Source organism: Schistocerca nitens, chromosome 8 (assembly GCF_023898315.1).
Source record: "Schistocerca nitens isolate TAMUIC-IGC-003100 chromosome 8, iqSchNite1.1, whole genome shotgun sequence".
NCBI lineage: Eukaryota > Metazoa > Arthropoda > Insecta > Orthoptera > Acrididae > Schistocerca > Schistocerca nitens.
The window spans coordinates 248,777,506-248,804,255 of NC_064621.1; positions in this window are offsets into that span (position 1 = coordinate 248,777,506).

Genomic DNA, 26,750 nt, shown 5'->3' on the forward strand with positions numbered 1-26,750 from the left:
TTACTTACAACCGATAATAAGGATCTGACGATATGAATTACCATCCTCAATCATTGAAAATTAGTGGAGAATACTTTATTTACTGGTGGATAACGTGTGTCTGGGAGAGTCTAAATGTGGGTGTTGTGCATCAACATTAGGCAATTCAGTTGATGGCCATTTCAGATAATCGGTTTCAGGACATCGTACAAAGTTTGTTACAGAAAACATAATAATATAGGGAGCGAGTATACGCTACTTTAACTATGGTAATCTATCATTTAATGTTGCCTAAATTGACTACACTGTATTACACCTACACATCACGCATTTGTAGTAAGTTGTTGGTCTTTAGTTATATATTTTGCTCAGTTCGTATTAATGGACATATATTCTGAACGTCTGAACAAACAGTTACTTGGGAATGACTTCTCTGATTTGACATACTAATCCACCATCTACATAACGGATTGGCAAGAATGAGGAATTTAGACCAGGGTATGCATTAGACATTCGCTCTTTGCAATATTGTTGGGGTTTGCCTTCCGAGTATATGATGTTGATTTGGACTAAGTGAGGTAGACACTCCTGTAAAGAACAGTTTCAAGCATCTCAGACGAACTTAAACCCCTAGTTCTCTTTCTAAAGAGCTGTTTTCCTACCTCAAGACGATTGTGAAAACGCCTCGCCACGTAACGTCCACTTTTCGTGGCTGCGTCTATCCGCGAATTCGATAGTAGGATGTCACTGTTCTGTACTGAACATCAAAAACACCTGAAAGACTCTTTTTACTGTGTGTTATGCCTTTACCCCGATACGATATTGTAGGAAGGTGCCCAGGACATTGACGAACCAACTGGAATCGAAGGCCGGCCGAAGTGGCCGTGCGGTTAAAGGCGCTGCAGTCTGGAACCGCAAGACCGCTACGGTCGCAGGTTCGAATCCTGCCTCGGGCATGGATGTTTGTGATGTCCTTAGGTTAGTTACGTTTAACTAGTTCTAAGTTCTAGGGGACTAATGACCTCAGTAGTTGAGTCCCATAGTGCTCAGAGCCATTTTGGAATCGAAGGTTCCAACCTACCACCTCAAGGGCCAATCTTACCGCGGTATCAACAGGACAACGTTCGATGTAGTGCTTGTTGGAATTAAAATAAAACATTTATATTGACTACGTGGATAAAATAATTTTTATGTTACTGATTAAAATATGGTTTACTAAATGTGAAACTTAAGTCTCTCATTGAAGTGAGTATTTTTCGTTTCCGTATATCCTTTACGCTCTATGCTGATGGCCTTAATAGTCGATACTGGACAGCAGTTCGTGAGAAATGAAACTTCAAATACACAACGGAATCACTGGATACACATGAAACAGAAATCACATATTAAACTACTAACATTCAGATACAGCAAATGAATAAATGCTAAAAAATCTGTTTTCGTGACGTTACTTGAGCTGGTCACGACAGTATAAAGTAGAAGATTGACTGTCTGGCTGACTAGATCCTAACTACCATTCTAATGGTGCGGGCTATTAAGTGACTTTTATGAGATGGCCTCGGAGATACTGATTCCTCTCGTTCTGTAAAGGAGACATAAACATTCGGAACCTGACGAGGTAGTCTCGTTAAACTGAAATGCACTCAGTGTGCCTCTGTTAAATCTTGGGTGAAGACTGCTGGATTCGCCCGTATCAAAAAAACAAAAAAATAATAAAAAAAAGACGGAAGCTAAGGATATGTAGGTCCTTGCCAGACGTAGCTTCGCCTCGTGGATAATCTATACATCATGTGGGCATCGTTAGGCTTAGTATTTCTCTTAATTATTAATATTATCGAGTCAGAAACATACAAAATTACAGTAGCCACACACATCAGTTACCAATTGTATGTATATTACATGCGCCCAGTACTTTGCAACCTCCAAGGCGCTTGAAGTGGCTTGCAGGGGATCATTCTTCGTACAGGATGTAGGGCACAAAGGGCACTGAAGCATGTGGCTTGTGGTTTGTCCTTTAACACAATCACAGGATTTGTCTTCTGTTATGAACCCCAATCTCTTCAGTTTGTCTCAGGATTTTCCAACCCCTGATCTTTTATTGTGTCCAGCTGGTAGTTCTTCAGCTTATGGCATCCACCCGCGCAGGTGAGGCGTCGACTTCTTACATAACTCCAGCCTTGGCTTCTCTGGTAAAACGGTGATCATTTCGGATGTCCCCAGGAAGCTGTTTCACGAGCTCAGCCGTTGCTGTGGTGGAATATGTCCGTGCAGTGGATGGGCACTTCTGTTCCAATTTCAGTCTCTCCTTGTTGGCAGCCACTGATCTGCGTACCCGTGGTGGCGCTATCCCAGCCAGGTAGTAGAGCTTATCGGTTGGGGTAGGTCTTAAGCAACCTGTGATCAACCTGCAGGTTTCGTTGAGAGCAGTGTCTACTTGTCTGGCATGAGATGACCTATACCAGACTGGAGAAGCATATTCGGCTGTAGAAAAACACAGTCGTTGCAGAAGAGCGAATAGTTTGTGGATGTGAGCCCCACTGTGTCCCCGCTAGTTTCAGAATTAGGTTGTTTTGAATGGAGATCCTCATTTTGGTGTACTGGCCGCGGGGTTTGAATGTCAGAGTTCTACCGAGAGTGACTCTCAAGTATTTATGAGCGTGAAGATGCTGCAATCGGGTTCCTGACCGTTCAACATGCAGCTCACGGTTAGCTTCCCTGTTCCTTCGGTGAAGGGCGCACACTTGTGTCTTCCAAGGGTTTGTTCTGAGTTGGTTCCGACTGTAGTAGTTTCACAGTGTTCTAGTGCAGTTGTCAGGTTTCTTTCCACTGGTTCAAAGCATGAGCTCTGCGTAGGCAACGGCTAGGTCATCTGCATATAAGAATTTCCTCGTGTCCGGCGTCACTGACTGGTCGTTGGTGTAAATGTTGATGAGAAGTGGAGCCAAGGCGCTTCCCTGAGGTAGACCATTTCTCTGCGCTGTCCAACGACTGCGTTGTCCTTGAAATTCAATAAAGAACCTGCAGTTTTGGCGGAGGGTGCTGATAAGTCTAACTAGGTCGGCATTCTTGATCATATTGTATAATTTTGCGTGGAGTAACTGATGATGGACAGTATTACAAACAGCTGTGACATCCACGAAAACCATGCCCCTTACTTGTCGGATTTCAAAGCCATCTTATATAAACTGAGGGAGATTCAAAATTTGTCCTGTGCAGCTTCTGTTTGGTCGACATCCTGCTTGTTCGGGTATGAGAAGATATGTAGATGTCAAAGTATCACTATATACTACTGAAAATGCAGTCTGTGTGGAATAATTGTCAAAGCAGGCGCACTCACGTCCTAACTCTTGTGATGCTGATACCCAAAAGAGAGAAGACGACGGAGCTAATCCGTGTTCTCTTAATGAATAGTTACGATTTATTACAAATCGTGTGTTGCTTCGACACTGTGTGTTCGCTTCTCTCAATTCTCGCTAATACTGGTAGGTGCTTTAGCTGGGTATGAAGGCATTCCAATAAATATGTATATACAAATTTTACTGCGATCAACAATCATTGACTGAGTACAAGGGAACTCGTGTTTCCTCACAGTCTACAGCTAAACTGGAGCTGTATTAGCGGCAAAAGCGTTAATTCCATTTTTGTTGAAGAGCCTATAGATGCCACTTATACTTGGCAAAAAAACAATTCAAAGAGGGTAGAAAAAAATGTAACACGTTGACTCGTGATTCGTATGTTGGTAATTGTGTTTTTAATTTGCTACATAAGCATAATGAATTGGTTGTAGAGAAGGCCAGACACACAAGTGACAGATGCAACTATAAGTAAAAAGTAGAGTGTAGAGAACTTAAAAACAGCACTCATGGTACTGAAAATCATTGTTCAACCCTTGTGACTCATGCAGATGAAAGTGACTCGAATTTGGTGACTTCAGAAACTTCAGATTGTCTTGCTTGTTTGAAAGAAAAAGAATGCAAATATTTAACGTCTGAAAACTAATAGTTTGAAGCGAAAAAATCAAATTTTAGGATATCGTGTTTGCCGTGAAATCAGTATAATGAATTCTGGGAAATTAGCTACCTTAAACATTTATCTTATATCAAAGTTTCTCCGTAGCATCGTAAAACATCAGACGCTACGGCACTTAGAGAATAGATAGATGTCAAAATATCACTACATAATACTGAAAGTGCAATCTGTGTGGAATAATTATCAGAGCAGTCGCACTCACGTCCTAATTCTTGTGATGCTGATACCGGCAGAGAGAAGAAGACTGGGCTAATTCGTGTCGTCCTATCTCAAATAAATGAAAAGCAGGATTTTATCCAACGTTGCAATTCTGAGTCTTAATTAGCTAACGTTTCAGGTTAATTAATCCTAGAAGACATATAATAGCAGCAAAAGTAAGCCTTGAACGTTGCACTGCCCTTGATGCGGTGATATATTTAGTTCAACATATTGCAGTGGCCATCAGCTATAATTTTAAACATATTACTTTTTTTTCAGACTTGGCCATCAAGGAATTTTCATAAGGTGTTCAAGAGTTTGTAAGTTGTTCCAAAGATGGCATGTGAGAAAAGTCTTTCATATTTTCAACATAACAAAAGAATGGAGTAGCAAGTGTATGGCTTACTGTGTTCTTATCTGGATCATAGGATAAACGCTTACACACTTCATTCATACACTTAACAATAATAAAGTTGTTCCATAACAATAAGCCTTTGGATTTTGTAGTCAACCTAAATCATTGTGGTAGATATCAGATTTTATAATGCATCTAATTAGATTGTCACACATAAGAACGGAATAATAATGTTCATGTATATATCGAACTTTCAAAAGTAGCATATGAATATTCAGCTGCTTTACATACTGCATGAAAAAAGCTAAAAACTACTCTGCACTTTGCATCATTCAGTGGCGAGCGTAAATTCTTTTACAATATTGTCTGCCTGGGCATCTTTCGGCTGGATGCCTTGCTTATTGCTAGGTTGGCTCCGTTCCGGCACTGGCTCCCAGTTCCGTAGAAAACCTGGAACATCTATGGAAGGAACTGCCCGATCCGCCCCTAAATAGAAGGAATACTTTCTTCCTTTAACGAAGAGCTGGATGTGATGCAACCTAATGGTGGTGAGTAAGTATGGCCCCACGTGAAGGACAATTTTCTTTCCGTAATAAAATTCTTCATTATCTTTGAACAAGGAACTAGTCGTAGAGGTACGCCAAATGTATTTAGACAACACATTTAAGTTTTGTCATGTTGCTCGTTTATTTCAAGTATTTACATTTTGTACTGTGTTGCTCACAGCGAGATGATATTTATTCTGTCTATGTTGTACTGCGTTTTTGTCTTTGCAAGAGAATAACGGTGTTTCTGACTGAATAGGCCGTCAACCCTCTGAAGTGAATAATAGCATGTGTTCATCAAGTGTTTGTAACGGTGATTGCAGCGAATTCAGTTTCTTGTCCACTTCAGCTGTGCAGTGTTAGTATCTCGTTATATACGTGGCGATAACTGCTGGGTCAGGGTAGTAGTTCGCTTGCCATCCACTGTAAACCTGGCGCAGACATTGCAGTAGCGCTGAAATTAGAATAGTCGACATTGTACCTCGGTATGTGACCGTCACCTTACTGTGTTTAGCACACACTATGTATTGATAGTGTTCGATCGTGTGAACTGCATGACACAACAGGTTCTGAAAGTGTTCACTCTTTTGCAACCACACCAGTCGATACACCGCCAGATAAAGTTCCCTTCGTGTCCCAGTTCGCGGTATATGAGTAAGTAGAAGCAATTGATTTTTACTGTGAAGCGTAGCTTTGCGCTTCGTGCAACGGAAGAATAGGGCAGGTATGATTCAGCTCTTCTGTGAAATTAAAACCCAGTGCGGCAATATGAAGAGTACAACGCGAACTACACTGTTAAATGCCGATGAGAGAGCGGATAGGTGGAAAGAGTACGTTGAATGCTTCTCTGAGGGGACGACTTGTCTGATGGCGTGATAGATGAAGAATCAGGAGACGGCAGGGAAGAGACGAGATCCAGTATTAGAGTCAGAATTTAAAAAAACTCTGCACGACTGAGGATCAAATAAGGCAGAGGGGATGAATAGCATTCCATCAGGATTTCTAAGATCATTGGGGAAGTAGCACTAAGCGACTGTGTAAATTGAAAGTTGATGGGGAGAGAGGACGAAAAGTGAAGGGAATATTGTTGTCAGTTGCGTAGGGAGTTCATGAGGATTAAACGGCGACGAGTGAAAATGTGTGTCGAACGGGGAATCGAACCCAGTATCTCCCACTTACTACGCAGTTGCGTTAACCACTGTGCCACCCACACACAGTGTTTGCTTCCCTTGAGCATACTATCTCGGTAAGCTTCTCAGCCGACCCACACTCCCACTTAGTGCCACATCTCCGCAGTCCTTGTTGATAGTTGAGATTCCCGCAGAAGGTCGGACACAATTGTGCATCCACACTGAAATTGGTGGACTCCACGCCAATCGAGGCGCATGAGTTATATGAATGCTTGGTGTCTGTTCCTACGGAATACTGCAAGTGCCGACAAGCGGGAGAATTATGGCACAGTCAGATTAATAGCTCATGCACCCAAATTGTTGACACGAACTGAAGATCTGTTAGATGACGGTCAATTTCGCTTTAGGAAAGTTAAAGGCATCAAACAGGTAGACCTGGCGTTGCTGTTGATAACTGAAGCAAGAATGAAGAAAAAATCATGTTCACAGGATTTGTCGATCTGCAAAAAGCGTTCGACAATGCAAAATGTTGTAAGATATTCGAAATTTTGAGAAAAATTGGGATGGGGTGTAAGGAAAGATGGGTAATGTATAATATGTACAAGCACCAAGAGGGAACAACAAGAGTGATGGACCAAGAAGGAAGTGCTCGGATTAAAACGGGTATAAGACAGAGATGTAGTCTTTTCCCCTACTGTTCAGTCTATACATCTAAGAAGCAATGACGGAAATAAAAGAAGGATTCAGTACGAGATTAAAATTCAGGGCGAACAGATATCAGTGATAAGATTCGCTGAAGACATTGCTACCCAGAGTGATAGGGAAGAAGAATTACCTGATATGCTGAGCGGAAGGTACAGTCTGAAGGGTACAGAGCATAGGTTGAGAGTAAATCGAGAAAAGACGAAAGTAACCACAAATAGCCAAATTCAGAACAGCGAGAAGCATACAATCAGACTTGAGGGTTACGAAAGAGATGGTTCAAATGGCTCTAAGCCCTATGGGACTTAACATCTGAGGTCAACAGTCCCTTAGACTTAGAACTACTTCAACCCAACTAACCTAAGGACAGCACACACATCCATGCCCGAGGCAGGATTCCAACCTGCGACCGTAGCAGCCGTGTGGTTCCGAACTAAAGCGTCTAGAACCGCTCGGCCACAGCGGCCGGCACGAAGGAGATGAAAGCAAGGAATTCTACTGTAACTCGGAAGCAAAGTAACCCTAGATGGACAGAACAACGACGACATAAAGAGCAGGCCAGTACTGGCAGAAAGGACGTTCGTGGCCAAGAGAAGTCTACTGCTATCAAACACAGACCTTAATATTTGAGGAAGAAATTTATGAGATTATACGTTTGGAGCAGAGTATTGTATGGTAGTGAAACACGAATTGTGGAAAAACTGGAACAGAAGAGTATCGAAGCATTTGAGATACGTTGCTACAGAAGACTGTTTAAAATTCCGTGTACCGATGAAGGAAGGAATGACGAGGTTATCGACAGAATCGGCAAGGAAAGGAATATATGGAAAACACTGAAAAGAACGAGATACAGAATGAAAGGATACCTATTGAGACATCAGAGAATAATTTCTATGGACGGTACAACTGTACAGGAAGGCGGAGATTGGAATTCATCCAACAAATAATTGAGGACCTACGTTGTAACTTCTACTCTGAGATGAAGAGATTGGCACAAGAGAGACTTTCGTGGCGGTCAGTGACAAACCCGTCAGAAGACTGATGACTTAAAAGAAATAAAAATTAAAAGAAACTCCGTCTCAGCTCTTTTTGTTTCTTTGTAGAATTGGTGTCCCTCATTAACGATTTGCGCTATTCTTCATCACTTCAGAAATAATTCTGAAATGATGGAATACTTTCCATTCTTTATTTCTTTGTCAATGGTCTGTACACGAATCTCATGTTCTGTCTCTAAAAAGGCGAAATGATTGGCCACTACCTTTCCGGTGTTTTACACTGTGTCTCTCTTGTAAACCTGTAGAGCTGCCTTGCTCTTGCCTTGCGAATCACTCTGCGAAGTAGTAAATTTATTCCAGAATGAGATTTTCACTCTCCTAGGTAGGAGACGAGATACTGGCAGAAGTAAAGCTGTGAGTAGCGTGCGTGAGTCGTGCTTCGGTAGCTCAGTTGGTAGAGCACTTGCCCGCGAAAGGCAAAGGTCCCGAGTTCGAGTCTCGGTCGGGCACACAGTTTTAATCTGCCAGGAAGTTTCAGTAAATTTATTGTTAAGTACTTCGAGGATCAGATTATCTGTTTCAGTGAACCACTGAGTCATTTCGCATTGTATAGCAGCAAAATAGCGATCTCACTGCTCGGAGATTGTTTTCCCTTGGTTTGTTCTCAAATTGTTTATATAATTAGAAATATCAGATTGAACTTGTTCTTGTGCACGGGCGGATTCTTCCTGCGGTGAGGTAACGGACGAGTTGTGGCGCCCTGGAAATATTCTATGTTCGGAGTTGGGGCGGCTGCACAGGTCGCACGTCAAAGCCGCGGCTCGTTAGCAACCGTGTGACATCGCACAATAGCTGGACCACGTGGTGCCGGACGTTAGCGGCGTCCAGGCGTGGCGTGGCTGGGAATTCATTGGTGACGAGGACGGAGCTTTGTGTCGATGAAGGAGATTTCTGTGATGGGAGTGCAAAAGATGGCGGACTTCGTGAAACCTTAATAGCAGACATTTCGCAGTTCGTATAGAAATTAGTAGTAGCCAGATGAATCGTGATACCTCAAAAAGAAACATGTACATTACTATTATTTGCACGACGATTCTGAAAGTGTAAACAGATTTTCAATATCTTTATTAGTTTACAGTTTAATATCTGACGGTAAATTATACAAGTAACACCCAGCAACGAATTTCCAAAATCTAAACGATTCTTCAAATTTTGTCCATAGATGTGTCTTTAGAAAGCTATTAGTGTAAACCTAAATTGGTATGAATTGCAGGCATGTAACTTGAATAGTACATGAGTTATTGGAGGTCAAAGTGGCTGATTACTATCGATCGCTTCAGGCCAAAAGTACTCCACAGTTACACGAAGAAACCGTAGCAGCATGCTTATAAATACGTTTATTCATTTATGTCTTTGTTTATATCTGATATATACTATTCATGAAGAAATTAGTTAAATATTTACTGTGTTTTAGAAAGCATAGAGACTCTAGGCTACTGGGCTACCTTTTGTTCTATTCATTTGATATATGTTTATTAATTTGTTTATGTATATATGTATATTTAATTTGTTTATTTATCTAATAATATATGTTAGAGCGTGTTTACGGTCCAGCCGTAGGAATATTTATTTAATTTCAAGTTATGTAAACGTAAATCCAGTATTTCGAATGTGTTTCATTATGTTTGTGTGGGTGTGTTGGATTGAGGACACGGTGCGAGCACTCTAGCCAATCACAGTGCTCGTGAGTGGGGAGACTGGATGGAGGCAGTTCTGGAGAGGACGGCAGAGGACAGGGGAGGTGCCTCGACGGTACGGTACGAGGGATGCACGGTCGCCAGAGAGACTTGGGAGTGCGGAGTGGTTTGCGCCTGGTCGCGAGATATACAAATACTTCGGAGTGCAGACTTGTGACTTGTGAGATTTCGGGGGTATCTACAGTGAAGACGTAGTGCGCGTTTAGAACGAATATCTCGCGAGCTATGTTGTTGTTCATAAATAATTACCTGCAGTAGCAAGCTATTGTTTCCCTGTAATTCAACTTGTTTTATTTAATTGCTGGATCATCGACACCAATAAGTGTTTTGCGGAAATATACCGCATTCTCAAAAGTGCATCTACTATCATACTCATCATTTAAAGTTCTTACGATAGTACCTGCAGATATTATTTAATTGCAATCTTTCATTTATAAATTTATGTGTTACATTCGTAATTCGCAATTGCTGAGTGATAGAAACCTACGACCGTTCTATTCATGTGTGTATTCTTATCGTATACTGTAGACTCAGCAGTATTTGGACTGTAATGCGGCAACTACGTATCCCAGACCCTAGACAACGAAACCAGCCAAAACTTTTAATATTGCAACGTTGAGTTGGAGGGTGCATAGTTATTTGAAAGCCCGTACTGCGTACTTGAAATCTCTGCAGCCTGATTTAATAATTTTACCTTTATGCCAACATTGGGTTTAGATGATTTGGCTGACTGTTCGATAATTGTTATTAATTCTGCTTTTACCTCTTTTTGGGATTTGTATGAATGTTCGATTTTTGTAAATAAATTTATCTGGACCTCCTACTGTATTATCAACACAGTCTCTATGACCAAGGGTTAAACTTGCATTTCCCTTATCACCCCTTCTATTTTGCTAATAGGAGCTGCTACTGGAATTTCTTCTTCCGCAGATGATATTTTGATATAACATTTAGTCTATTTGATGTTATTTATAGAATTACACTACAAATAACATAAAATCTACTAAAGGGAACAACGCAAATTTAAAGCACTACCTGTTGAGACGCCATGTAATGGCAGCGGGAATGGCGCAAAAACAACGTCGTGTCGACGTGAGGCTAGCAGCTTTGCGCAATGAACTCTACCATTACACGGGAAGCAGCAGAGAGTTTCAACGACGATATTAATGAATTTACAATACTGAGATTGCCTGCACAGAAAGAAATTACTGCTATGCACTGCTCTAACTTTTAATAAAAGGGAAAATTCTGACGCTAGTTTTTTTTTTTTTTTTTTTTTTTTTTTTTCAGCGACCGAAGAAGTCGTCGTCATTGTCTTTACTTCTGCGCAATTTACTCGTTTCCATATGGCTTGCTGTATACATACCTTTGTCCTGCGTGTATATAAATGTAATGAAATTCACAAAACAACTTGAGTGTTTCATCTAAATAAAGCAACTTCTTTTTGTTGGCCCTATTCCAATTTTGTCTCGACAAGTCCATCTTTACACAGGATGGTTGCGGGATCTCGGATATTCAACATAAAATGTCGAATAAAAATCGCAATCAGCTGCCTGTATTTCCAATTTCATTTTATTTTTGCTGCAAGTTTCGGCGTTATATATGCCACCTTCATCCCCTCCTGGAAGAACACAGTAATGACAGCGTAAACTATATAAGAAAATGGGCGGTGTAAAAGTTAAGATGTCAAATTAAATACAGTGGCAATATAAAGCAAACGTATAACAATAACCGCAATATACAGGGAGTAACATCAAAGTTACAGATAGACTAAGGCATAGAACGAGAGAAAAGTTGCACACAGTACTGAAATACACTAAGCAACAAAAGATATTGTTGTTGTTGTGGTCTTCAGTAAAGAGACTGGTTTGATGCAGATCTCCATGCTACTCGATCCTGTGCAAGCTTCTTCATCTCCAAGCACCTTCTGCAACCTATATCCTTATGAATCTGCTTAGTGTATTCATCTCTAGGTCTCCCTCTACGATTTTTTCCATCCATGTTGCCCTCCAATACTAAATTGGCGACCTCTTGATGCCTTAGAACATGTCCTACCAACCGATACCTTCTTCTAGTCAAGTTGTGCCACAAATTCCTCTTCTCCCCAAATCCATTCAGTACCTCCTCGTTAGTTACGTGATCTATCCTTCTAATCTTCAGCATTCTTTTGTAGCACCACATTTCGAAAGCTTCTATTCTCTTCTTGTCTAAACTATTTATTGTCCATATTTCACTTTCATACATGGCTACACTCCATACATATACATTCAGAAAAGACTTCCTGACACTTAAATCTATACTCGATGTTAACAAATTTCGCTTCTTCAGAAACGCTTTTCTTGCCAAAACCAGTATACATTTTATATCCTCTCTACTTCAACCATCACGAGACATTTTAATCCCCAAATAGGAAAACTCATCCACTACTTTAATTGTTTGAATTACTAATCTAATTCTCTCGACATCACCTGATTTAATTCGACTACATTCTATTACCCTCGTTTGGCTTTTGTTGATGTTCACCCTCCATCCTCCTTTCAAGACACTGCCCATTCCGTTCAATTGCTCTTCCAGGTCCTTTGCTGTCTCTGAAGGAATTACAATGTCATCGGCAAACCAAAGAGTTTTTATTTCTTCTCCATGGACTTTACTTCCTACTCCAAACTTTTCTTTTGCTTCTTTTACTACTTGCACAATATATAGACTGCATAACATCGTGGATAGGCTACAACCCTGTCTCACTCCCTTCCCAACCACTGCTTCCGTTTCGTGCCTCTCGAGTCTTATAACTGCGATCAGGCATATGTACAAATTGTAAATAGCCTTTCGCTCCCTGCATGAGACCCCTACCACCCTCAGAATTTGAAAGAGAGTATTCCGGTCAAAACTGTCAAAAGCTTTCTCTAAGTCTACAAATGCTAGAAACGTAAGTTTGCGTTTCCTTAATCTAAGGTAGGTCGTAGGGTCAGCATTGTCTCACGTGTTCCAACATTTTTACGGAATGCAAGCTGATCTTCCCCAAGGTCGGCTTCTACCTGTTTTTCCATTCGTCTGTAGAGAATTCGTGTTAGTACTTTGCAGCCGTGACTTATGAAACCGATAGTTCCGTAATTTTCACACCTGTCAGCACCTGTTTTCTTTGGGATTGGATTTATTATATTCTTTTTGAAGTCTGAGGGTATTTCGCCTGTCTCATACATCTTGCTCGCCAGATGATACAGTTTTGTCATGGGACGCTCTACCAAGGCTGTCAGTAGTTCTAATGGAATGTTGTCTACTCAAGAGGCCTTGTTTCGACTTATGTCTTTCAATGCTGTGTCATATACTTCACGCAGTTTGGTATCTGCCATCATATCTTCATCTATGTCCTCTTCTATTTCCATAATATTGCTTTCAGATACATTGCCCTTGTATAGACCCTCTATACAGTCTTCCACCTTCCTGCCTTTCCTTCATCATTTAGGGCTGGTTTTCAATCTGAGTTCTTGATATTCAAACAAGTGGTTCTCTTTTCTCTAAAGGTCTCTTTCCTGTAAGTTGTATCCATCTTACCCCTAGTGATATATGCCTCTAAATTCTTACATTTGTCTTCTAGTCATCCCCGTTTATCCATTTAGCACTTCCTGTCGATCTCATTTTTGAGACGTTCGTATTCCTTTTTGTCTACTTCATTTACTGCATTTTTATATTTTCTCCTTTCAGTTCAGTTAAATTCAATATCTCTTCAGTTACCCAAGGATTTCTACTAGTCCTCGTCTTTTTACATACTTGATCGTCTGCTGCCTTCATTATTTCATCTCTCAAAGCTACCCATTTTTCTTCTATTGTATTTCTTTCCCCCCCATGAACCATGGACCTTGCCGTTGGTGGGGAGGCTTGCGTGCCTCAGCGATACAGATGGCCGTACCGTAGGTGCAACCACAACGGAGGGGTATCTGTTGAGAGGCCAGACAAACATGTGGTTCCTGAAGAGGGGCAGCAGCCTTTTCAGTTGTTGCAGGGGCAACAGTCTGGATGATTGACTGATCTGGCCTTGTAACATTAACCAAAACGGCCTTGCTGTGCTGGTACTGCGAACGGCTGAAAGCAAGGGGAAACTACAGCCGTAATTTTTCCCGACGACATGCAGCTTTACTGTATGATTAAATGATGATGGCGTCCTCTTGGGTAAAATATTCCGGAGGTAAAATAGTCCCCCATTCGGATCTCCGGGCGGGGACTACTCAAGAGGACGTCGTTATCAGGAGAAAGAAAACTGGCGTTCAACGGATCGGAGCGTGGAATGTCAGATCCCGTAATCGGGCAGGTAGGTTAGGAAATTTAAAAAGGGAAATGGATAGGTTAAAGTTAGATATAGTGGGAATTAGTGAAGTTCGGTGGCAGGAGGAACAAGACTTTTGGTCAGGTGATTACAGGGTTATAAATACAAAATCAAATAGAGGTAATGCAGGAGTAGGTATAATAATGAATAAAAAAATAGGAGTGCGGGTTAGCTACTACAAACAGCATAGTGAACGCATTATTGTGGCCAAGATAGACACAAATCCCATGCCTACTACAGTAGTACAAGTTTATATGCCAACTAGCTCTGCAAATGATGAAGAAATTGATGAAATGTATGACGAGATAAAAGAAATTATTCAGGTAGTGAAGGGAGACGAAAATTTAATAGTCATGGGTGACTGGAATTCGTCAGTAGGAAAAGGGAGAGAAGGAAACATAGTAGGTGAATATGGATTGGGGAGAAGAAATGAAAGAGGAAGCCGCCTTGTAGTATTTTGCACAGAGCATAACTTAATCATAGCTAACACTTGGTTCATGAATCATAAAAGAAGGTTGTATACCTGGAAGAATCCTGGAGATACTAAAAGGTATCAGATAGATTATATAATGGTAAGACAGAGATTTAGGAACCAGCTATTAAATTGTAAGACATTTCCAGGGGCAGATATGGATTCTGACCACAATCTCTTGGTTATGAACTGCAGATTGAAACAGAAGAAACTGCAAAAAGGTGGGAATTTAAGGAGATGGGACCTGGATAAACTGAAAGAACCAGAGGTTGTAGAGAGTTTCAGGGAGAGCATAAGGGAACAATTGACAGGAATGGGGGAAAGAAATACAGTAGAAGAAGAATGGGTAGCTCTGAGGGATGAAGTAGTGAAAGCAACAGACGATCAAGTAGGTAAAAAGACGAGGGCTGCTAGAAATCCTTGGTTAACAGAAGAAGTATTGAGTTTAATTGATGAAAGGAGAAAATATAAAAATGCAGTAAATGAAGCAGGCAAAAAGGAATACAAACGTCTCAAAAATGAGATCGACAGGAAGTGCAAAATGGCTAAGCAGGGATGGATAGAGGACAAATGTAAGGATTTAGAAGCTTGTCTCACTAGGGGTAAGATAGATACTGCCTACAGGAAAATTAAAGAGTCCTTTGGAGAGAAGAGAACCACTTCTATGAATATCAAGAGCTCAGATGGCAACCCACTTCTAAGCAAAGAAGGGAAGGCAGAAAGGTGGAAGTAGGATATAGAGGGTTTATACAAGGGCGATGTACTTGAGGACAATGTTATGGAAATGGAAGAGGATGTAGATGAAGATGAAATGGGAGATGCGATACTGCGTGACGAGTTTGACAGAGCACTGAAAGACCTGAGTCGAAACAAGGCCCCGGGAGTAGACAACATTCCATTAGAACTACTGACGGCCTTGGGAGACCCAGTCCTGACAAAACTCTACCATCTGGTGAGCAAGATGTATGAGACAGGTGAAATACCCTCAGACTTCAAGAAGAATATAATAATTCCAATACCAAAGAAATCAGGTGTTGACAGATGTGAAAATTACCGAACTATCAGTTTAATAAGCCACAGCTGCAAAATACTAACGCGAATTCTTTACAGACGAATGGAAAAACTGGTAGAAGCGGATCTCGGGGAAGATCAGTTTGGATTCCGTAGAATTGTTGGAACACGTGAGGCAATACTAACCTTACGACGTATCTTAGAAGAAAGATTAAGAAAAGGCAAACCTACGTTTCTAGCATTTGTAGACTTAGAGAAAGCTTTTGACAATGTTGACTGGAATACTCTCTTTCAAATTCTAAAGGTGGCAGGGGTAAAATACAGGGAGGGAAAGGCTATTTACAATTTGTACAGAAAACAGATGGCAGTTATAAGAGTCGAGGGGCATGAAAGGGAAGCAGTGATTGGGAAAGGAGTGAGACAGGGTTGTAGCCTCTCCCCGATGTTATTCAATCTGTATATTGAGCAAGCAGTAAAGGAAACAAAAGAAAAATTCGGAGTAGGTATTAAAATTCATGGAGAAGTAAAAACTTTGAGGTTCGCCGATGACATTGTTATTCTGTCAGAGACAGCAAAGGACTTGGAAGAGCAGTTGAACGGAATGGACAGTGTCTTGAAAGGAGGATATAAGATGAACATCAACAAAAGCAAAACGAGGATAATGGAATGTAGACAAATTAAATCGGGTGATGCTGAGGGAATTAGATTAGGAAATGAGACACTTAAAGTAGTACAGGAGTTTCGCTATTTAGGGAGTAAAATAACTGATGATGGTCGAAGTAGAGAGGATATAAAATGTAGACTGGCAATGGCAAGGAAAGCGTTTCTGAAGAAGAGAAATTTGTTAACATCCAGTATAGATTTAAGTGTCAGGAAGTCGTTTCTGAAAGTATTTGTATGGAGTGTAGCCATGTATGGAAGTGAAACATGGACGATAACTAGTATGGACAAGAAGAGAATAGAAGCTTTCGAAATGTGGTGCTACAGAAGAATTCTGTAGATAAGGTGGGTAGATCACGTAACTAATGAGGAGGTATTGAATAGGATTGGGGAAAAGAGAAGTTTGTGGCACAACTTGACTAGAAGAAGGGATAGGTTGGTAGGACATGTTTTGAGGCATCAAATGATCACAAATTTAGCATTGGAGGGCAGCGTGGAGGGTAAAAATCGTAGAGGGAGACCAAGAGATGAATACACTAAGCAGATTCAGAAGGATGTAAGTTGCGGTAGTTACTGGGAGATGAAGAAGCTTGCACAGGATAGAGTAGCATGGAGAGCTGCATCAAACCAGTCTCAGGACTGAAGACCACAGCATGTATTTCTTTCCTCCGTTCTTCTCAGTTGTTTCCTAATGCTCTCTCTGAAACTCTCTACAACCCCTGGTTCTTTCCGTTTATCCTGGTTCCATTTCCTCAAGTTTCCAATTGTTTTTTATTTTGTTCATTTTTAATCTACAGTTGATAAGCAATCTGCCTCTGGAAATGTCTTATAATTTAAAACCGTGTCCCTAGATCTCTGTCTTACCATTATATAATCTATATGAAATCTTCCAGTGTCTCCAGACCTCTTCCACGTGTACAGCCTTTTTGCATGATACTTAAACAAAGTGGTGGCTATGAGTAATTTATGCTCTATGCAAAATTCTACCAGGCGGCTTCCTCTTGTAAGAGGAGTATTGCTCATGCGCTGCCTGCGATATGCAAGGTATAAGAAAATCTCTGACCAGAGAGCAGTGTTGACGGCAGTAGGAACTGTGTAGCTGTAGCAGTAAGTTGTGGCTAGTCTGGAGTCTGCTCTGGTCTGGTATGGTGTATCGTGTTGGCTGGCCCGGTCGCGGTGCAGCGATGTCGGAGCCTGAATATTATTGTATAAGGTAAAAAGCAGCCTCGCGCATATGTAGTAATGTTATCTCAAGTCGCATGTAAATGTTTTTAAAACTATCGTAATAATAATCTTCCTGAGAAAAAGTAACTTTTAAAAACCATTCATTTCAATTTAAAGAATTTACTAATTCCTCCCATCCATGATCATCCAGATTATTGCAATAGAAAAATCAGTTGCTTCCTTTCATAAATGACAGATAGGTCGGCCAGCATTGCACAGAGCTGTGCCGGAAAAATTTATTGTAAGAGCAGATATATCCGGCGACTTCATTGAGGTAAGAATTTTTCCTTTTTTATTCAAAATGATATTTCAGGGCCATGACGGTGCACTGCTGTCGTCCAAAATGTACCAGGTTAAATTCACAGTGAATTATTGAAAAGTCATAAGTGAGCGACAACGTAATTGAGAGATTAGTTACATTGTTTTTTTTTTACCAGGTTACTGAATTCATTTTTTATTGGGACGTTACACTGAATGTGAACGACATAATTATAATTTTTACGGTTGAGAGGTTTAGGAAATTTTCTGTATTGAGCTTACACTGAACGTGAATATTATTTATGTTAATATTTTCTGTTTTGAGGTTACGCTACATGTGAATGAATTTTGAGCTTAGATTAAATCAGAAAGAATTTTGTGGGGAGATTAAATGTGAATGAATTTTGTGGGGAGGTTAAATGAGAATATTATTCATATTATTTAATAAATTTTCTGTTGGGACGTTACACTCTTTCATTCCTTATCCCCATTCCATATTCACCTACTACTTTTCCTTTTCTTCCTTTTCGTACTATCGAGTTCCCGTCCCAAATGACTCTTAAATTTTCGTCTCCCTTCACTATCTGAATAATTTCATTTATCTCATCATACATTTCTTCAATCTCTTCGTCTTCTGCGAAGCTAGTTGGCATATAAACTTGTACTCATGTGGTAAGCGTGTGCTTCGTGTCTGTCTTGGCTACAATAACGTATTTACTGTGCTGTTCGTAGTAGCTTATGTGCGCTCCTATCTTTTATTCGTTATTAAACCTATTTGATTTTGTATTTATCGCCCTGTACTCACCTGACCAGAAGTCTTGTTCCTCCTGCCACCGAACTTCACTAATTCCCACTATATCTAACTTTAATCTATCCATTTCCCCTTTTAAATTTTCTAACCTACTTGTCCGGTTAAGGGATCTGATATTCCACGCTCCGATCCGTAGAACTCCAGTTCTTTTTCTCCTGATAACGATGTCCTCCTGAGCAGTCCCCGCCCGGAGATCCCAATTGGGAACTATTTTACCTCCGGAATATTTTACCAAAGATGACGCCATCATCATTTAACCCTACAGTAAAGCTGCATGCCCTGGGGAAAAATTACGGCTGTAGTTTCCCTTGCTTCCAGCTGTTCGCAGTACCAGCACAGCAATGCCGTTTTGGTTAGTGTTACAAGGCCAGATCAGTCAATCATCCAGGCTGCTGTCCCTGCAACTACTGAAAAGGCGGCTGCCCCTCTTCAGGAACCACACGTTTGTCTGGCCTCTCAACAGATATCCCTCCGTTGTGGTTGCAACTACGGTGTGGCTATCTGTATCGCTGAGGCACGCAAGTCTCCCCTCCAACGGCAAGGCCCATGGTTCATAAATAAGTCATTTAATAGTAAACAGAACCTGCTAGTTGGAGGTCAAAATTACATATTACGCGTAGATAACCAGGTGTCACAAATATACAAACAACAAGTATGTAATGCTAATGACAGTTCTAGCGATTCACCTGAAGCAAGACAATCACCGTCGTATATTGGTGAGTACAATCTGAAGATAAAAAATTTATTTATATGTTGTCATATAGCAGTAAAACGTAAAAGCGCTTATTAGATGTATGACCATGTATTATATTCCAATAAAAACTGATAAAACAAGAAACGATGTTATGTGTACATTATCTATTACATATTCATATTAATAAAAACATTTTTAATAAACCAACTGTGAAGCTAGTATAACAGTGTTACGAAGTGTCACCAAGCAGAAATATTGAAATATCAGATGGAAAAGGCCATGACCAACACTATCATGAAAGTGGGAAGTCTGCTGGTAGGCAGGAGTGTGGCTAGACGATATACTAGACTGAAAACTATGAAGTAAGTGTAAAGAAAATTATTGAAATACCCACACAGTATATCAAAAAGACATTCATTTCAATCAGATAAACCGAAGGCATCTTTCGTGTGACAAGTAGCCCTTGTACAGGGCAAGGCAGAGAATAGTGTAAACTACGACCAGAAGAACAAACCAGTAAAATAGATCTCCAATAAAGAACAATTACGCAGTTGTACATTTTATGCCTCGATAATACCTGACAAAGTTTTCCTTGACATCCTAATTCTCATTTAACAACCCACTCTTGAACATACCGACGGACATATTCCATATAGTGTGGTATACTCTGACACAGTTTTTGAATTAGTGTTGAAGGGTTGAAAAATTTGGGAAACATGAGATACTTTGGTTGCCCTCGTTACCGCCTTGACTGTTCTCTTGCATTCCGTTAAATTGCATGACATATAGACATTTCTACATAACTCTTGATTCAATACGAAGTAAGACTAAGACCTTAATATACTATTCCCTGTATATATTTTCATATCGGCTAGATATATTAGTTTGTTTTACTGACATTGCCTTTGGAAGTGTTGCTTTTATGTTGTAGATAATTACGTATCGGGATCTGTAGCACATCTATGGATACTCACATCATAACTTTTCATCTTATCAGCATCTTGATATCCTCCTCACCATAATCCTGTGTTTACTACACAAGTCGATTTGTTCTGTATTGGCGGTCCATCATACTAGTTTGTTCTTCTGGTCATAGAGCACTCTAACCTCTTTCTTAGCCTGCACAGCGTCTACGTGTCATACAAAGGATGCCTTCGGTTTCTCTGATTGAACAGAATGTCTTTCTGATATACTATGTATGTATTTCAGCACCTTACTTTAGATTTACATTATAGTTTGCAGTTTGGTATATCACCTAGCCACACGCCTACCTACTAGCAACTTTCCACTTCTGAGATAATGTTAGTTATGACCTTTTTCATCTGATATTCCAACATTTTCTTAGAAAAGTTTTATTAAATATGTGGGACCTCATGAACCTGTGGTGGGTTGGTTATTAGTTCTTATTAGTATATAGTACATGATGGTAAAGGCAGATAGCTTGCCGTTGACCTTCAATGGGTGGTTTTCATTTTGCTATTACATGACAACATATAAAGAAATATCTTACGTCCAAATTGTACTCATCAGTACATGACTGTGATTGTTTTGGTTCATGTGATTCACGGGCATTGACATTAGCATTTCATACTTGTTGTTTGTCAATATGTGACCTCCGATTAGTAGGTTCTCTTTGCTGTTATACGGCATATATAATTTATTGCTTAGTTTACTTTCATATCGTGGGCAACTGCTCTCTAATTTTGTTCCTTAACCTATCTTTAACTCTGGTGTCACTCCCTGCACACTTTCGTTATTGTTATACACTGAAGAGCAAAAAAATAAATAAAAATAAAACAAAAACTGGTACGCCTGCCTAATATCGTGTTGGGCCTCCTCGAGCACGCAGGAATGCCACAACACGACGTGGCATGGTTTCGAATAATGTCTGAAATAGTGTTGGAGGGAACTGATACCATGAATCCTACAGGGTTGTCCATAAATCCGTAAGAGTACAACGGGGTGGAGATCTCTTCCGAGCAGCACGTTGCAAGGCATCCCAGATATGCTCAGTAATGTTCATACCTGGGGAGTTTGGTGGCCAGCGGAAGTGTTTAAACTCAGAAGAGTGTTCCTGGAGTCACTGCGTAGCAATTATGGACGTGTCGGGTGTCGCACTGTCATGCTGCAATTGCTCAAGTCCGTCGGAATGCACAATGGGTATGAATGGATGCAGGTAACCAGGCAGGATGCTTACGTACGTGTCACCTGCCAGAGGCGTATCTAGACGTATCAGGGGTCCCATATCACTCCAACTGCACACGCCCCACACCATTACTGAGCCCGCACCAGCTTGAACAGTCCTCTGCTGACATGCAGGGTCCATGTATTAATGATGTTGTCTCCATTCCCGTACACGTCCATCCGCTCAATACAGTTTGAATCGAGACTAGTTCGACCAGGTAACATGCTTCCAGTCATCAACAGTCCGATGTCGGTGTTGACGGGCCCAGGCGAGGCGTAAAGCTGTGTATTGTGCAATCAAGTGTACAAGAGTGGGCCTTCGGCTCCGAAAGCCCATATCGATGATGTTTCGCTCAATGTTTTGCACAACTGACACTTGTTGATGTCCCAGCATTGAAATCCGCAGCAATTAGCGGAAGGGTTGCACATTGTCACGCTAAACGATTATCTCCAGTCGTTGTTGGTCCCTTTCTTGCAGGACCTTCCTCCGGCCGCAACGATTTCGGAGATTTGATGTTTTACAGGATTCCTGATATTCACATTACAGGCTTGAAATGGTCGTAAGGGAAAATCTCTGCTTCATCGCTGCCTCGGAGGTGCTGTGTCCCATCGCTCGTGCACCGATTATAACACCACGTTCAAACTCACTTAAATATTGATAACCTGGCATTGTAGCAGCAGTATCCGATCTAACAATTGCGTCAGACACTTATTGTCTCTTATAGGAGTTGCGATCGCAGCGCCGTATTTTCTCTGTTTGCATACCTCTGTGTCTGAATATGCATGCGTACAACAGTTTCTTTGGCGCTTCAGCGTATAATAACAGTCGCCTGCCTTCGCATGACTTTGTCACATTGATATTATTTAAATCAAACTATTCTGCAAGATCTTAAAATGCTTGCGACCGATGTCTTGCAGCAATCAATGTCAATTTATCGACAATCTTTCGACCAGCACAAAGTACAAACCGCCTGGAAAAAAGCGCAGGTGACTCCTGTGTATAGGAAGAGTAGAAGACCGGAACCGCAAAATTATAGATAAACGTGCTTAACATCGATTTGCTGCAGAATTATAGAACATATTCTCAGTTGGAATATAGTAAATTTGCTAGAGACCGAAAAGATCATTACCACGAATAAGCAGGTTTTAGAAAGCATCGCTCTTTTCTCAATGACATACTGGGAACTGTGGATGAAGGGCAACAGGCTGATTCCATATTTCTAGATTTCCGAAGAGGATTCCACACGGTAACTCACTGCAGACTGTTAACAAGGTAAGGGCATACGGATTAGGTTCAAAGATTAAGTAATAGAACACAGTACGTAACATTTCTAAAAAGGACAATCACAGAAGAAGAAAGAAAAACATAGAAATAAAGAAGGTAACTTCGAAGAAACCGTGTGTAACAGAAGAAATACTTGATCGAAGAAAGAAGGAAGTACAAAAATGTTCAGAGAAATTCAGTAATACAGAAATAGAAGTCGCTGAGGAATGAAATAAATAGTAAGTGCAGGGAAGCTAAGACGAAATGGTTGCACGAATAATGTGAAGAAATCGAAAAAGAAATGATTGTCGGAAGGAGTGACTCAGCTTATGGGCAAGTGAGAACAACCTTCTGTGAGATTAAGTGCAAGGGTGGTAACATTAAGAGTGCAACGGAGACACCACTGTTGAATGCAAAGGAGAGAGCGGATACGTGGAAAGAGCAGATTCAAGGCCTCTATCACAGAGGAAGAAACAGTATTCAGAAGAGGTAGGGGATCCGGTATTAGAATCAGAATTTAAGAGAGGACACAAATTCAAATCAGGCAGAAGAGATAGATATTCCATCAGAATTTCCTAAATCACTGGGTAAAGGGGCAACAAAATGATTATTCACGTTGGTGTGTAGAATATATGGGTCTGCCGACGTACCATCTGGCTTTCCGAAAAATATCATCCACACATTTCCGAAGAATGCAAGTGCTGACAGTATGAGAATTATCGCACAATTAGCTTAAGAGCTCATGCATCCACTTTGCTTACAAGAAAATTATCCAGAATGGAAGAGAAAGTTGAGGATGTGTTAGATGACGATCAGTTCAGCTTTAGGAAAGGTAAAGGCACCAGAGAGGCAATCCTGACGTGGTAGTTGATAATGGAAGCAAAACTAAAGAAAAATTAAGACATCATCATAGAATTTGCCGACCTGGAAAAAGCGTTCGACAACGTAAAACATTGCAAGATGTTCGAAATTCAGAGAAAATTAGGGGCAAGCCACAGGGAAAGACGGGTACTGTCCAATATGTACAAGAACCAAGAGGGAATCATAAGGGCGGACGACCAAAAGAGAAGTGCTTAGATTAAAAACGGTGCATAACAGGGATGTAGTCTTTCACCCTTGCTATTCATTCTGTACATCGCAGAAACAGTGACGGAAGGGAAAGGAAAGTTCAGGAGTGGATTTAAAATTCAAGGTGAAAGGATATCAATGATATGATTCGCTGATGACTTTTCTACCCAGAGTGAAATTGAAAAAGAATTACATGATCTGCTGAAATGAATGAACAGTCTTATGAGTGCAGGTTATGGATTGAGAGTACATCGAAGAAAGACGAAAGTAATGAGGAGTCTAAGAAATGAGAACAGCGAGAAACTTCGCATCAGAACTGATGGTCACGAAATAGATGAATTTAAGGAATTATACTACTTAGGCAGCAAAATTGCCAATGACGGACGAAGCAAGGAGGACATCAAAAGCAGAATAGCGCTTGAGAAGAGGGCATTACTGACAAAAAGAAGTCTACAGATGAATGTTGAAAATTAGGTGGACTGGTAATGTAAGGAACGAAAGGGTTTTACGGAGAATCGGAGAGGAAAGGAATATGTGGAAAACACTGGCAAAGACAAGGGACCAGCAAATAATTGAGGACATAGGTTGTTCGTGGCAGGCCGCACCAAAACAAGTCAGAAATTGTTGTCCTCGATGGTGAGTATTCCTAGAAGACAGGCGTAACATCAGGAGTTTCCCAGGAAAGTGTAATAGGACCGTTATTGTTTTCTATATACGTAAAAGAGCTGGCATACAGATTGGGTAGCTATATGCGGCTGTTCACTGATGATGATGTGGTGTACAGCAAAGAGTCGAAGGTAACCGACTGTAAGCTGATACAAGATGACATAGACAAAATTTGTAGTAGGTTTAATTAATGGCAGCGGCTGTTAATGTAGAGAAATGTAAGCTAATGCGGATGAGTAGAAAGAACAAACCTACGATATTCGGATACAACATTACTAGTGTTCTGCTTGGAACAACTACGTCGTTTAAATATCTGGGTGTGACGCTGCGTTTCGACATCTAATGGAATGAGCACGTGCGGATTGTGGTCGGGAAGGAGAATGGTCGACTTCGGTTTATTGCGAGAATTTTAGGAGAGTGTGGTTCGTCTGTAATGGAGACTGAATAAGGACGGTTGTGTGACGTATTCTTGAGTACTGCTCGAGTGTTCGGGATCCGCACCAGGTTGGATTGAAAGAAGACATCGAAGCTGTTAGGTTTGTTACCGGTAGGATCGATCAGCATGCAAGTGCTACCCATATGGTTCGGGAGCTCAAGTGAGAATCCCGGGAGGGAAGAAGATATTCATTTCGAAGAACGCTACTGAGAAAATTTAGAGAACCGGCATTTGAAACCGACTTCATAACGATAAGACTGCCGCCAGCATCATTTGGCTTAGGGACAACGAAGATACGACAAATTAGGGCTCAGACGGAGGCATATAGACAGTGGAATAGGAGAGGAAATGACTAGTTGAGGTAAAGGATATCCTCCACCACGCACCGTACGGTGGCTTGCGGAGTATGTATGTAGATGTAGATGTCGACAACTGGCAAAAATGATCGAGAATCTTGATTCTCGGAATGGATGAGCTGTGTACACACATAATTAAGTTTGTACAGAATTCTCAATGTTTGAGTTCTACTTGCTCCTGGCCAACTTTTTTATGACCTCCTTGCCTCGTCAGTCGTGGATTATTTTGGTTCCATGGCAACAGAATTTGTAACTTCATCTACGTCGTGATCACAAGTTTTGAAGTTAAGCTTCTCGCTGTCCTCCTTTCTTCAGCGTATTGCTTTCGTCTTTCTTCGATTTACTCGCAGTTCATGTTCTGTATTCAATAGACTGTTCATACCATTCAGCAGAACCTGTAACTCTTCTTTACCATCGCTGAGAATAGCAATGTCATCGGCAAGTCTTGTCGTTTACGTTGTATGTAAATAGTGTGAGTGAAAGGTCGTTATGTATAAGAAGCGTGAAGCGCACTTTGAATGTATCCTGATGGCTAAAAGAGCCACGCACACTTTGAATTAAGAAATGCTATCTGACATTGAATGAACGTAAAAGATTGGGTGGCCACCAACTCTAGCCACGCGACAAATGAGAGGTTGCTCTGAGTCGGAAAATTACTTAATTTATTCATAAGAAAAACTCACAAAAGAACATCCATTGTAAAGTCACTGATAAAGAATGAGATGTAATTATTAATATGATCCAGGCATTGTTCACGTGAATCAAATATTGAATAAAGTAAAGAGTGCGTGAACACTGTGCATAAGTATAGCTTGCAGCAACATTCCTAAAAACAAGATCAATTCCAAAGCATTTGTTTTAAATAAGAAGGGACGCTAATTATTGCATCTGTGCCCATTGAAACGCTATGGATGGGCTAACAAGGAAAACTACAAGGTAAATGGCGTAGGTAACGGAGACGTAACATCGGTACACTGGATAAGGTTGGAGGTAAAATTATTTATTCCTTAAAACATTGAAGTAATGCATCTACTGAATTGCTGTTGCCCGGTAGCTAAGTATAATTGCTTGTAAAACGCTATACGTTTCACAACAGACTCGTGTTCCGACGTGGTTCGCGGAGACACAATTTCTACGTACCGTGGCCAAATTTTAGTAACATCGAACCACGCATTCGCGAACAATTAACATTTTACAGAGGTCACATTTGAATAGACAAATGATAAAGGCAGAGATCCAACAAACTCTAATATTAAACCACGTGGATGGTTTCCAACGGACACTTACTAATGAAACAAAGAAAATGCATAAAGAGGTAAAAATTACCAATGTTCGGAAAACAATAGAATGTACACACACGCAGTCGCAGGCACACAAACCTTTACGCTGAACCGAGGGCGCACTTCCTACGTGAGGTAGCTTCAACATATGCAATTCCTTTGTGCTGTGTTGTTGTCACAGACCAAAGCCTGCATTAGGAGTAAAACTAAAAGTCTGCAAAAGCGTCGCATCCCTTGCTGCGGCCCAGTAAACCAATCATATAAGACGAGACGGAAGACCAAAAGCTTAAAGCTCCCCTCTCGCTATGAGACAACGCGCCACGCCGTTAAATCAAGTCACCCTTCTTCTAAGAGA